We start from the raw sequence: 13,311 nt of genomic DNA on the forward strand, positions 1-13,311 counted from the left end.
GTACATTTGGCAAGGGAAGAAACCAAGGATTAGATTCTGTACTCTTCAACTAGCAAAAAACAAGGGAGGAGTAGCGCTCCCCTGCTTGAAGGACTACTATATATCAGCCCAATTAAGAAGCTTGTTTTGCTGGTGCAAGCCAGACTACAGAGCTAGATGGAAAGAAATTGAGAATAATGTATCAGGAGGAGTACCCATCGAGGCAAGGTTAGGGGATAAAAGACATGTCAAAAACTTACTGGAAAAAGATAACCGCTGGATAAACCTCTCCTTAAAGTTATGGTTAAGGGTCCTTACCAGGAGTGACTTGCTGGACGAAATGAAGATATTAAGATGGTGCTCACATGATCTTGATTTCACCCCGAGCAAGCTGGATAAAACATTTAAAGATTGGGCCAAACATGGCCTTACTTCATATTGCACATTTTTCAGCAAAGGAACCATGTTCGATTTTCAAACACTAAAAAAACTATATGGATTGAATAACAGTGATTTTTTTAGATTTCTACAGGTACGCCATTACTTAAATAGTTCCCTACCAGACAGCCAGAAGGCCCTTGAAAACCCTTTATTAATAGTTTTCACCAGTGCATACACATCAGACACAGGGATGAAAGTAATCTCAAAACTTTACCAAGCTCTTCAAGATATTAAAAAGGAAAATACTTTCTATATAAAACACAAATGGGAAAACGAAACCAAAAAAACCATCCCTGACGAAGTCTGGACAAATTACTGTACTTTTCAATGGAAGATCTCGAGCTCAGGCACCTACAGAATGTTTAGTTGGAAGATGCTGAGCAGGTACTTTTTCAGCCCTGCTCAGTCATCACATCACCTAGGGCCCCCCAGCTGCTGGAGGAAATGTGGTTCTCAGCTAGCACATCACTACCATTTGTTTTGGGCTTGTCCTTTAATAGTAACTTTTTGGGAAAAGATTCATATCGAAATTGAAATGATACTACAGGAAAAAATCCCTTTAAACTGGGACGAATTTCTATTTGGGCTCGTACATTCAATCCCCACAAACTCCAAAACAAAACAATTATTTGGAATTCTTACTGTTGCAGCAAGAAAAGCAATAACTAGAAAATGGCTCAAAGCGGATATCCCTTCTCTTGACAACTGGTACGACAAAATCCATGAAATCTTCAGGAAAACACATTTGAAGAAATATGGAAAAAGTGGAGGATTTACATATCCCAAAGACGACCATCCCTTGTTTGACTGTTTCTATACACAGATTGAATGTATATGTATAGATATGTATGTATGGTCACATGTATGTGTATTGAATGTATATATGTATGTTGATATGTATGCATGTACATGTGTAGACATTTGCTATTTCAAACAACCCCTGTGTACTTTTTTGTTTTTATTTTACTTTGATTAATTTTGTTTGCTATTTCATTTGTCACTTTCGGGTCTCTAAAAATATATGATTTGAAAAACTGTACTTGTACTATAATGTGACCCCAAATAAATAAAGAATAAAAAAAAAAAAAAAAATGTTCTTTAAACAAAATGAAGTCTCTCCTGATTGAACTGTCTGGACCCCATCCTCAACTTTTTTTCAAACCATAAAATGCCTTCATAGGGCTTTCCTGTTGATCATGTTTGGTGGATTTTTTAATATAATAATTACAATCAATATTATATATATTACCTTTTAATCTATATCAATTGTATTTACATTTGTTCTCACTATTTTTTCCACCTAGTTCTACTATGCCAGCCATCAGAGGTATACATGTGTTAACATCTCTTTTAGGTTTCATTTCTTGTTTTTGTGAATTTCTATAAAATTGTGATTTCTACCTGAAATGCTTATGTATTTTTAATTACATTTTCGTAGAGCTTTGACTTTTTCAGCTGAATAAATATTATAACTCTAAATGGTTTTGTTCAGCATTGCCAGCTTCACTGTTGAGCTTTATGTTGTTCCCAGCATTCTCCTGTGCTCTGAAATCAAAATGTGGATAAGCATAAAACAACAATAAAATAAACACAACTTGTTATTTGACACACACAAGGTTGTTCATTTGTGTGTATGAATATACAACACAGGCTATATATATATATATATATATATATATATAAGTATAATTAATACAACTGTTCATTTGATTAGAGCTTTGACACATATCTTTATTTATATATGTATAAGTATGACGACTTCCTCTGGCGATATCATATGGTAGGGTGACCAAACGTCCTCTTTTGCCCGGACATGTCCTCTTTTCACGCCCTGTCCGGGCCGTCCGGGGGGGGTTTATAAATTCATGAAAATGTCCGGGTTTCGCGGACCGTTTGCATGTACTTAAATTGACTGGCGAATTGCACAGAATACTACGGTACTCTGTTGCGTGTGTGACGTAATCCCTGAGTCTGAAGCTTTGTGGGCGGCTCTACAACTACGCTGACACACAAACAGAGGAAGGGGACAGAGCGGACCGCAGCTCACATTCACAATGCCAAAGCGCAAATGTACTTTTACAGATGAATTGCAGAAGAAATTCCAAATGTACCGGCCCGGTCGGAACAAATGGGAGGCGGAGTGCACCGTGTGCAAAGCTTGCACATACGTGTGTGTGTGTGTCCAATAAAGGTGCAGGCGATCTTAAAGCGCACATGGACACAGACAAACATAGGAAAGCTGTGCAAGGTGAGAGTTTGTCGGCAAAGTTGACAGACTTCTTTGTTAGACCAGGCAAAACAGAGGATGCTGTAAATGCAGCGGAGGGTGCGTTTGCATTTCACACTGTGAAACATCACAACAGCTACAGATCTATGGATTGCACAAGTGCCTTGCTAAAAAAAGCATTTCCAGACTCTGACACTGCCAAAAAATTCAGTAGTGCGCGCACTAAAACCGAAGCCATTGTCAATGATGTTATAGCGCCCCACTCGATTGATGTCGCACATGAAGCACTTAAAGAAATCCAGTACTGTGGTGTTTCTACAGACGGGAGTAACCACGGAGCAGTGAAAATATTCCCATTCATAATCCAGTACTTTGACTGGAAGAGGGGTGGCATGCAAACAAAATTAATCGAGTTTAAAGACACACCAAATGAGACAGCAGAAACCATTGCACAATATCTCATTGAAACATTGGCAAAAAACAATTTGTCTGAAAAATGCATTGCATTTACTGGCGACAATTGCAACACAAACTTTGGAGGAATCCTACGTGATGAAGGGGGAAAGAATGTGTTTGCAAATTTGAAGAGGTTGCTGCTGAAGAACACTCTGATCGGTGTGGGTTGCCCAGCACACATATTGAATAATTGTGTTCATCATGGGGCAGAAACAATAGATATTGACCTTGAGAATATCATGTTCAAAATCTACCAGTTCTTCCACATTTACACTGTGCGCACTGAGAGCCTGAAGGAGTACTGTGATTTTGTTGACATTGAATACAGAAGGATGCTTTCTCACAGCAAGACAAGGTGGCTGTCATTGTTCCCAGGCATTGAGAGGATGATACAGATGTTTCCAGCCTTAAAGACATTCTTTCTGTCTCAGCAAAAACCACCCACAGTGATCAAGAAGTTTTTTGTAAACGAATTCAGTGAGATGGCACATGCACTCACTCATGTCTGCGTTCCACACCCACATTCAAGACATGGAAAAGGAGAAGAACTCCATTATGGAGGTAAAGAAAATAATGAACAGCATCCACACCATTCTTCTTGAACGCAAGAGCAACAACTTCATGTCCCTTAAAGTTAAGGGACTACTGGCACAAAAGCGTAGTGATGGACTTGGTAAGGAATATGACCAGTTCTGTGCTGATGTACAAGGCCTGTACAGTACATGTCTGGAGTATCTGGAGAAGTGGATGACTCCCATGGAAGAGTTCTCCACATTCACGTGGATGGATCTGAGTGAGCCACCAGAGTGGAATGATGTGGAGGCCTGCATCAAGCTCCTAGGAGAGAAGGGGTTGGTAATTGGTGATGTCAAGTGTTTTGACCAGGTCACCAATCTGAAGAGATTCACAGAAAGGTGCAACCGTGATGAGGAGTTCAGTGGCCTGCAGGTGCACCAGAGGTGGACCAAATATTTTGAGGAGGCCAAAAGCATTGCATGTTACTCAGAACTACTGAAGATTGCACAGTTTGTCTTTGCACTTTCCTCTCACAATGCAAATGTTGAGAGGGTTTTCTCACTGATGCAGAGCCAGTGGACCAAGGAGAGGAACCAGCTGTCTGTTGAGTCACTGAAGGGGATTCTATTTGTGCAATACAATTTGAAAGACATGTCTTGCAAAGACTTTCATGCTTATTTGTTGAGCAACCGAAACCTGCTGGGAAAGATCAGCTCCACAGCTAAATATCGATGGGCAGACAAGGAGGATGAAGAAGAAAAGCAGGATAAAGAAGATTGAAGTATGCAGCTATGCAGAGAGAGAAAGCTATGTAGCCGTGGGAGAGAAACTTTAAACTTTTAATTTTAAATTGGGACCCTAGAAAACTGTTTGAAGCTAGAAATATGTGAAAAGTTGTCGTTTCACTGTGGTTGTTTACAATGACAGGGCCTGGAATTGTGTTTACAAACATTTAAAGTAGGCTTATATTTGGTTCATGGTGCCTCAAAATGTGTTTGGTTTGATTTAGGTAATCAAATGTTATGTTAGGTTATGTTCACTAATGGAAATTATGCAAATGTGAAATCCAAAACTGCATAGTGCACTTTTAAAATAATTACATTAGTATCTTTGTGAGGTTACTGTTTTATTGTTTACATTGACAAGATACAAAGAGATTATTTGTTAAAGCTGGATTTTCTATTTTCTACTATTTCATATATTTTGTTATTTATTTTTTGTCTAGTAAGACTTGAAAAGAGAGCTATTATTTTGTTACAGATTGATGTTTAAGTTATTCTTGTGCATTTGAGATTTGTCAGAGATAATTTTAGGTATAATAAAGCATGTTGATTGTTGAGTAACCTTGGTTTGGTGTGTCTTTGGTTATAGAGAGATATTATTGTGTTATATACAGTAAAATAATATAAATAATAATTGTATATCCATACAGAGGAGGCATACTTTAAAACAATAAGGCATCTTTGAGTAAACGTTGAGTATCATTAAGTATCTCGAGGCTGGGGGCAGCATGTCCTCTTTTTTGGAAATCAAAATATGGTCACCCTATCATATGGTATAGCTAATTAATCTGGGTCAAAACGTGTTGTGCCCACATCTAAAGGTTGTAAACTCTGGCTTATCCCTGCGTGGTATTATAGTAATAGCAAACAGCAACGTTCAACTCCTTGAATGGTAGGCTATATTGCAAGTGCAATAAGAAGCTACAGGGACGTTAATCTACGTCGGTAATATTAACTTTATTTAATGCAAGATTTACATCATACAGCCCATGTAGTATAATATTTTACAAATTATGAATTACAGCAAACATGTGCAATATATCCATTATTACAGCTCCGTGGGATCCCAGTAAGGCGATATGGGTCCGTTGTTATTGTGCATCCATGGGTAAAGGTAAAACTCATGTAGTGCTGAACACGTAACATGAACGTTTCCGGGCGGCGCGGTCCCGTGGGTTGGATGCGCGTTCATAATGCAGAGGGAAATAACTCTCAGAATAACGTTATTAGCACATTTTTACAACTTGAGGAACGAATGTTTTTAATAAGGGCTATACAAGTGTTCATACTGGGTAGTTTATTTAGTTTAAAAAAAATTATCCAACGATTTACAGACCATTCTTTCCCCATGTAAGTCAATGGGGAAAAGTGTTTCCGGCCTGGCAACCAAACGGAAGTGTAGTACCGCCGTTTGGCCACCATGAATATTTTCATCTGAGTCCGCCGCACTTCCTGGGGGCTTGGTAGAGACCGGTCTCAAGTCAGCACCGCTGCAGACTCGCTGTTTGAGGGCTTGATAGCCCACTCCCCCTCCACACCGCTCCACACTCGTTGCTTTGGAACAGCCCTCAATATGGCGGACCCTCCGCGTGAACGCGCAAACGGAGGGGTAGGGTGTAGGGGTAGGGTGTTGGGGGCGGTTTGGGAATGGGCCTCAAAGTGCAGTCGGATTCTCTAAAGTACCGCAGTCTCTTCTCCTAAGTCCTTTTGAATTCTCCTATCCACTATCCCTTAACCCCTGTGACGTTTCACTCAGAGGTCAAGGAATAGACGATAGGGTTACACGTTAGGAGCTGATGTTTGGATTATTCGACCGCAACCCAGCTGTCAGGGAAATCCTCAGCAGCTCGCCCCGCCCCCTTACTGTGTATCGCTCACTGATTGGACGCTGCAGCGTATCCACTTCCAGTGATCTTCTTAACATCAGTACAGTTTAACAGCGGAGTGAAGATAACACATTAAACTCAGGGGAATCCTTCCTCAGTTTATACTGTTTTTATTTTTTTTCAAATGATTTATCATACGGACCACATACAACTTTCATTCAAGCTGACCATTTCTGGGGTTGGGTTTAACAACAGTTGTTGTAATTCTTCCTGAGAAAATTAAGCCTTTTCAGTGTTCAAAAAAACACCATGGTCATATCCTGGATTATTAGATTATGAATTCAAAATGCAGGATATCAATAAATGCAGTGAAAAAAAACCCAAAGGAATAATATAAAAAGGCATCCTCCCGGTAGAACAGGTCCGCTCAGCAGGACACAGAATAACTACAGAGAGCAGGGGTTATTAATGTATGGTGTGTGTGGAACAGGAACACACTGCTGCTGCTCTGGCAGAGTTCACTGTGTGCCTTTTATTAGTAATTGCGCATTAAAGCAGATTCTGATTCGGCGGAACGGAAGTCTGGCGAAGCGGAACACATCTTTTTGCAGTCCGGACAAGTTACTAGGGTGGACTATTCAGACAGTTTAAGCCATGCTTCAGCTTCAGACCAATGACAGAGAGGCGGTGGGACAACGACAGCTCGCGGGAGAGGCTGGTTGGCAACACTGGATTGTGACTGGACGAGAGATGGCAGAGGGAAGTGACGAGGCAGGAAGCGAGTTAGGAGACATGGACGTAGCAAGCGGGAGTTGTGAAAATAGAAAATGGGATATAGTGAGGAGAAAGAAACGTAAAAAGGGAGGAAATACTTATTCGGATGAGAGCAATAGTGAGGGGGAAAGGAGAGAAAGAGTAGTCGGAAATAGGCAACAGGAGTTCATGGTGGTTGTGAAACTTGCGCAAGAGGGAGCTTCGTTCGGCGTGTGGAACCCTATACGCTGAACTAAATCCATCAGTAAAGAAATCGGGGAGGTAATGAGTGCCAAAGTATTGAGGAATGGATCAATGTTGATCAAGTGTAGGGATAGAGAGCAACAGGAGAGCAATTAAGATGAGTACAGTGGAGGGTAAGAAAGTGGAATGTTCACTGTTCAGTGGTAAAAAGCTAGTCAGGGGAGTTGTGACAGGAGTCCCCGTCAGAATATCAGCTGATGATGTGAAAGAGAATATAACAAATGCAAAAATAAGTGATGTCAAACGCATGAAAGCAAACAGCAATGGGATTAAAGAAGATAATCTTTCGGTTCTGATCATCTTTGATGAAAAAAGGCTTCCGGAAAAGATACTTATTGGATATATGTGTTATGATGTGAGACCGTAAGTTCCACCACCAATAAGATGTTTTAACTGTCAGAGATTTGGACATGTGGCGGCAGTGTGCAAGGGAAAACAACGGTGTGGCAGATGTGGTGGAGATCATGAATACGGAAAATGTGAAGAAGGGGCAAAGATGAAATGTTGCAATTGCGGAGGGGAGCATAGCTCAGCGTACCGTGGATGTGAGGTTAGCAAGAAAGCAGAAGAGGTGCAGCGAGTCAGGGTGACGCAGGGAGTTAGCTATGCAGAGGCAGCAAAGACAGTTTCAGGAGGAACGCAGGTTAAAATGGGAAACAAAAATGAGAGCAAAGAAACAGGAAAAATCCACAACTGTGTTAAGTTGAAGGAGGACACTCTGATAGTGAGTAAAACAGAGTTTGTATTGTTTATGGCAGAGATTATCAACTGTTCAGCGCAGACTAAAAGCCGGAATGAAAGAATCAAAAATAATTGTCAAATCAGCTGAAAAGTATATTGATGTGAAAGGGATGCACTGGGAAAATGTGAAAGATATCCTAAATGATGACGTCCAACAACCTCAGACATGGACTGGATCATCATGATGGTGTTAGTTGTACTGCAGTGGAATGCTAGAAGTTTAATTGCAAATGGACAAGAGTTCAAAAAATATATTGACAACCTGGGAGAGAAACCTAATGTACTTTGTATTCAGGAAACATGGCTGAAACCACAACTGGATTTTATTGTGAAGGGATATACTGCAGTTAGAAGAGATAGGGACTCTGGCAGAGGGGGAGGAGTCGCAACATTCATACAGAGTGGTATAAGTTACAAAGTTATGCATTTAAGTACAGATCATGAAGCAATAGTTATAAGGGTATGGAATGATAGAGGACCTATAGATATAGTAAATTATTATAATCCATGTGGGAAATTAGATCAAAGGATATTAGAGGATGCTGGGGGTTCACTGCAAGACAAAGTAATATGGTGTGGGGATTTTAATTCACATAACTCGCTATGGGGAAGCAGTAGCACAGATGCAAATGGTGCAGGAGTTGAGGAATTTATAGATGACCACGGGCTAGTGTGTATTAACACTGGGGAAGGAACAAGATATAATTGCACAAAGAATATAGAAACAGTACTCGATCTGACATTTGTGTCTAGTGATATAGCAGGTATAAGTACATGGAATGTGATAAAGCATACTACAGTGGGCAGCGATCATTATCCGGTAATGACTAAAGTTGGGACCAACATAAGGTTTGTAAAGGAGAAGAAAATTCCTAGATGGAAATTGGGAAAAGCTAATTGGGATGCTTTCCAAGTTGTAAGTACGAATAGATGTAAAACACTTCAAGAGGAAAATTATGATGATATAAATAAATTCAATGATGAGCTGGTTGAGGTTATCATTCATTCAGCTAAAGAAACAATTCCGGAAATTGCAGGAGTTAGGTGTACCAAGAGTTAACCCTGGTGGAATGGTGAATGTAGTAAATCCATTAAAGACAGAAATAAAGCATTCAGGCAACTCAAAAAACTCCATTCTCAGGAAGCTTTGAATCAGTATAAAAGGGCCCAGGCTATAGTAAGGAGGACGATACAAACACAAAAACGCACTTTTTGGAGGCAATATTGCAATAGTATTGGAAGAGAAGTACAGCTTGCAGATGTTTGGGGCATGACTAGGAGAATGGGGGGAATTCGAAGGAATTATGAGTTGCCAGTTTTGAGCAGAGGGGACAAAATGGCTGTCACAAACTTAGGAAAGGCGGAACTTCTAGCTCAAACATTTAGGAAAGTTCATAGTTCAGATAACCTTACAGAGGAAGCCAGGCAGTGCAGAAATAATACACTCATGGAAAACCTGAGAATATTGGATAGAGTAGAAGTGTTGGGGGATCAGTTGGACCTGCATTTTAGTATGTTTGAGTTGAGAAGAGCAATTATTAGTGCTCGTCAAACCACTCCTGGGAAAGATGGTGTTTGTTACAAAATGTTGGAACACATGACAGATAACACTCTAGTCATTGTGTTAAGGTTGTTTAATAGGGTGTGGGATTCTGGCCAACTTCCTTCAGTGTGGAAACAAGTGATAATAGTGCCCATCCTAAAGCCAGGGAAAGACCCTTCAGATCCATCTAGCTACAGGCCTATTGCCCTGACATCTCATTTATGCAAAATCATGGAAAGAATGGTTACAGAAAGGTTAACATATATCTGAGAAAATAAAGCTCTGTTGTCCCCATATCAAAGTGGGTTCCGTGGGGTCGGAATACAATGGATTCTATATTGTGCTTAGAATCAGACATCAGGAAAGCACAGACCAACAAGGAAGTAGTGATTGCAGTCTTCTTTGATATTGAAAAGGCTTATGACATGCTCTGGAAGGAAGGACTACTAATCAAGTTAAAATCATTGGGAATTGGTGGTAAAGCATATAATTGGGTTATGAATTTTTTACTGGACAGAAAAATACAAGTAAGAGTACAGTAGGTGCAGAATATTCAAGTGTTTATGCTGTGGAAAATGGTACTCCGCAAGGTAGTGTGTGTAGTCCGTTGCTGTTCAATATAATGATACATAACATTTTTAATCAAGTTAATCCAAGTATGGGAAAATCTTTGTATGCAGATGATGGGGCTTTGTGGGCAAAAGGCCGCAATGTAGCACATGTTGGAAAGAAAATACAAGCTTCAATAGTGGAAGTGGAGAAATGGCCAAATAAATGGGGATTCAAACTGTCAGTAGCTAAGACGGAGGTCATTTGTTTTACAAAACGGCATAACATTGTTCCTATATCGTTAAAATTGTATGAGCAACCTCTTGAAAAGGTTAAGATTTCTTGGTGTTTGGTTTGACAGAAAACTAACATGAAGCAATCATATTGGAAAAGTTCAAAATAAATGTAAAAAAGTCAACAATGTACTTCGGTGTTTGGCGGGACAGGAGTGGGGAGCAAGTAGATCATCACTTCTGGATATATATAGGGCACTCATGAGACCTGTATTAGATTATGGGTGTATTGCATTAATGGCAGCAGCAGAATCAAACCTTAAAAAACTGGATGTCCTACAAGCTCAGGCCCTGAGAATTTGTAGTGGAGCTTTTAAAACATCTCCAGTATCAGCAATACAGCTGGAAATGGGAGAAATGCCTTTAAGGATAAGAAGAGTAAAGTTAATGTTGGCATAATGGGTAAACCTTCAGGGGCACAGTGATAGTCATCCTGCGAAAAGTATTTTGAAAGACTGCTGGGAGCACAATGAGTCACATTTAATAAGTTTCGGATGGATTGGCGATGTTAAAGCAGCAAGTATAGGTTTGAATCAAATACAGTATTGACCCACAGTTCCAATCTCGTCCATTCCACCCTGGTTATTCCCATTGCCAAGTGTAGTCCTGAATATACAAAGGGAGTTAAAGGAAAAGAAAGAACTACCAGTATGGCGCATAGTCCAGAATTATTTTGCAAGATATCACTCAGACTCAACAATCATATTTACAAATGGTTCCAAAGATCCAGAGACAGGGCGTGCAGGGGCAGCAGTATTCATCCCAGTGAGTAATACATATATTGAGAAAAGGGTAACAGGAAAATGTCATTTCTCGGATAAGAATAGGTCATACAGGTCTCAATCATACATTGAGTATAATAGGAAAGCATCCAACCGGAAAGTGTACTGTATACACTGTAGCCAGCCAGAAACTGTTGAGCATGTTTTACTGCTTTGCAGGAAATATGGTAGGCTACTCAGAGAAATGTGTTTTTCCAGACACTGAAGAAAGCAAAATTCCATGACTTGTCGCTATCAGGACTGTTAGGGAAAACATCAGGCAATATACAGGACTGTCTCAGAAAATTAGAATATTGTGATAAAGTTCTTTATTTTCTGTAATGCAATTAAAAAAACAAAAATGTCATACATTCTGGATTCATTACAAATCAACTGAAATATTGCAAGCCTTTTATTATTTTAATATTGCTGATTATGGCATACAGCTTAAGAAAACTCAAATATCCTATCTCTAAATATTAGAATATCATGAAAAAGTATACTAGTAGGGTGTTCAACGAATCACTTGAATCGTCTAATTAACTCGAAACACCTGCAAGGGTTTCCTGAGCCTTGAAAAACACTCAGCTTGGTTCAGTAAACTAAATCACAAGTATGGGGAAGACTGCTGATCTGACTGCTGTCCAGAGGACCGTCATTGACACCCTCCATCAGGAGGGTAAGACACAAAAAGAAATTTCTCAAAGAGCAAGCTGTTCACAGAGTGCAGTTTCAAAGCACATCCACAAAAAGTGTGTTGGAAGGGGGAAATGTGGCAGGAAACGCTGCACAACCAAGAGAGATGACCGCAGCCTTAACAGCATTGTGAAGAAGAGTCGCTTCCAGAATTTGGGGGAGCTTCAAAGACAGTGGACTGAAGCTGGAGTCCAGGTATCAAAAGTCACTGTTCACAGACGTGTCCGGGAAATGGGCTACAATAGCCGTATTCCCATGGTCAAGCCACTTCTGAACTCAAGACAACGGAAGAGGCGTCTGACTTGGGCTAAGGAAAAGAAGCACTGGACAGTTGCACAGTGGTCCAAAGTCCTCTTTTCAGACGAAAGCAAGTTTTGTATTTCATTTGGAAGTCAAGGCGCCAGAGTCTGGAGAAAGGCTGGAGAGGAGCAAAATCCAAGTTGCTTGAAATCCAGTGTGAAGTTCCCACAGTCAGCGATGGTTTGGGGAGCCATGTCAGCTGCTGGTGTTGGTCCACTGTGTTTCATCAAGCCCAGAGTAAATGCAACTGTGTACCAAGAGATTTTAGAGCACTACATGCTTCCGTCTGCTGAAAAGCTCTATGGAGATGAGGAATTCATTTTCCAGCATGATCTGGCACCTGCCCACAGTGCCAAAACCACCAGTAACTGGTGTACTGACCATGGCATTACTGTCCTCGATTGGCCTGCAAATTCCCCTGACCTGAACCCCATAGAGAATATGTGGGGTATTGTGAAGAAGAAGCTGAAAGACACCAGACCCAACAATGCTAATGAGCTAAAGGCCGCTATTGAAGCATCCTGGGCATCCATAACACCTCAGCAATGCCACAGGCTGATTGCCTCCATGCCACGCCGCATTGATGCAGTAATCCGTGCAAAAGGATTCCCAACCAAGTACTGAGTGCATTAATGGACATTTTCAAATGTTTGATTGTGTTTTGCTGTTATAAATCTTTTTTTTTTACTTGGTCTGAGGAACTATTCTAATTTTTTGAGATAGGATTTTTGAGTTTTCTTAAGCTGTATGCCATAATCAGCAATATTAAAATAATAAAAGGCTTGCAATATTTCAGTTGATTTGTAATGAATCCAGAATGTATGACATTTTTGTTTTTTTAATTGCATTACAGAAAATAAAGAACTTTATCACAATATTCTAATTTTCTGAGACAGTCCTGTATATTGTGAGATTATTACATTTCTAAGAGAAATTGATACATTTAAAATAATCTCGAGTTTTGGTTCTTTGTTTTGTTTCTTTTGTTTATTGTTTTCTGCTTAGTATCTAGTCCACACTCCAGTCCAGTTGGTGGCGGTAATGCACCTACAAGTTGGTTTGCCAACCGCCAATAAACACGAAAGAAGAAGAAGACCAATGACAGAGGGTTTGTGTGCGCTTAGATCTGTAAAGAGAACGGGGTGTGTGTTCTGCACAGACTGCACTTGCTATCGGATAGGTAA

General features: G+C 40.1%; 1 protein-coding gene and 1 long non-coding RNA gene across 3 annotated transcripts in view; one reads left to right on the forward strand and one right to left on the reverse strand.

Moving 5' to 3' along the window:
* LOC307014835 overlaps positions 1-13,311 on the reverse strand; it is a 38,213-nt gene that overhangs the window by 21,052 nt on the left and 3,850 nt on the right. The window lies entirely within an intron of this gene.
* mettl22 (methyltransferase 22, Kin17 lysine) overlaps positions 13,190-13,311 on the forward strand; it is a 118,568-nt gene continuing 118,446 nt past the window's right edge. For both annotated transcript variants that reach the window (XM_079643035.1, XM_079643036.1), the window contains exon 1: positions 13,190-13,307. The gene's annotated coding sequence lies outside the window, so the exon portion shown is untranslated. The remainder of the gene's footprint in view (positions 13,308-13,311) is intronic.

Source organism: Notothenia rossii, assembly GCF_949606895.1.
Source record: "Notothenia rossii genome assembly, chromosome: 8".
Taxonomy (NCBI): Eukaryota; Metazoa; Chordata; class Actinopteri; order Perciformes; family Nototheniidae; genus Notothenia; species Notothenia rossii.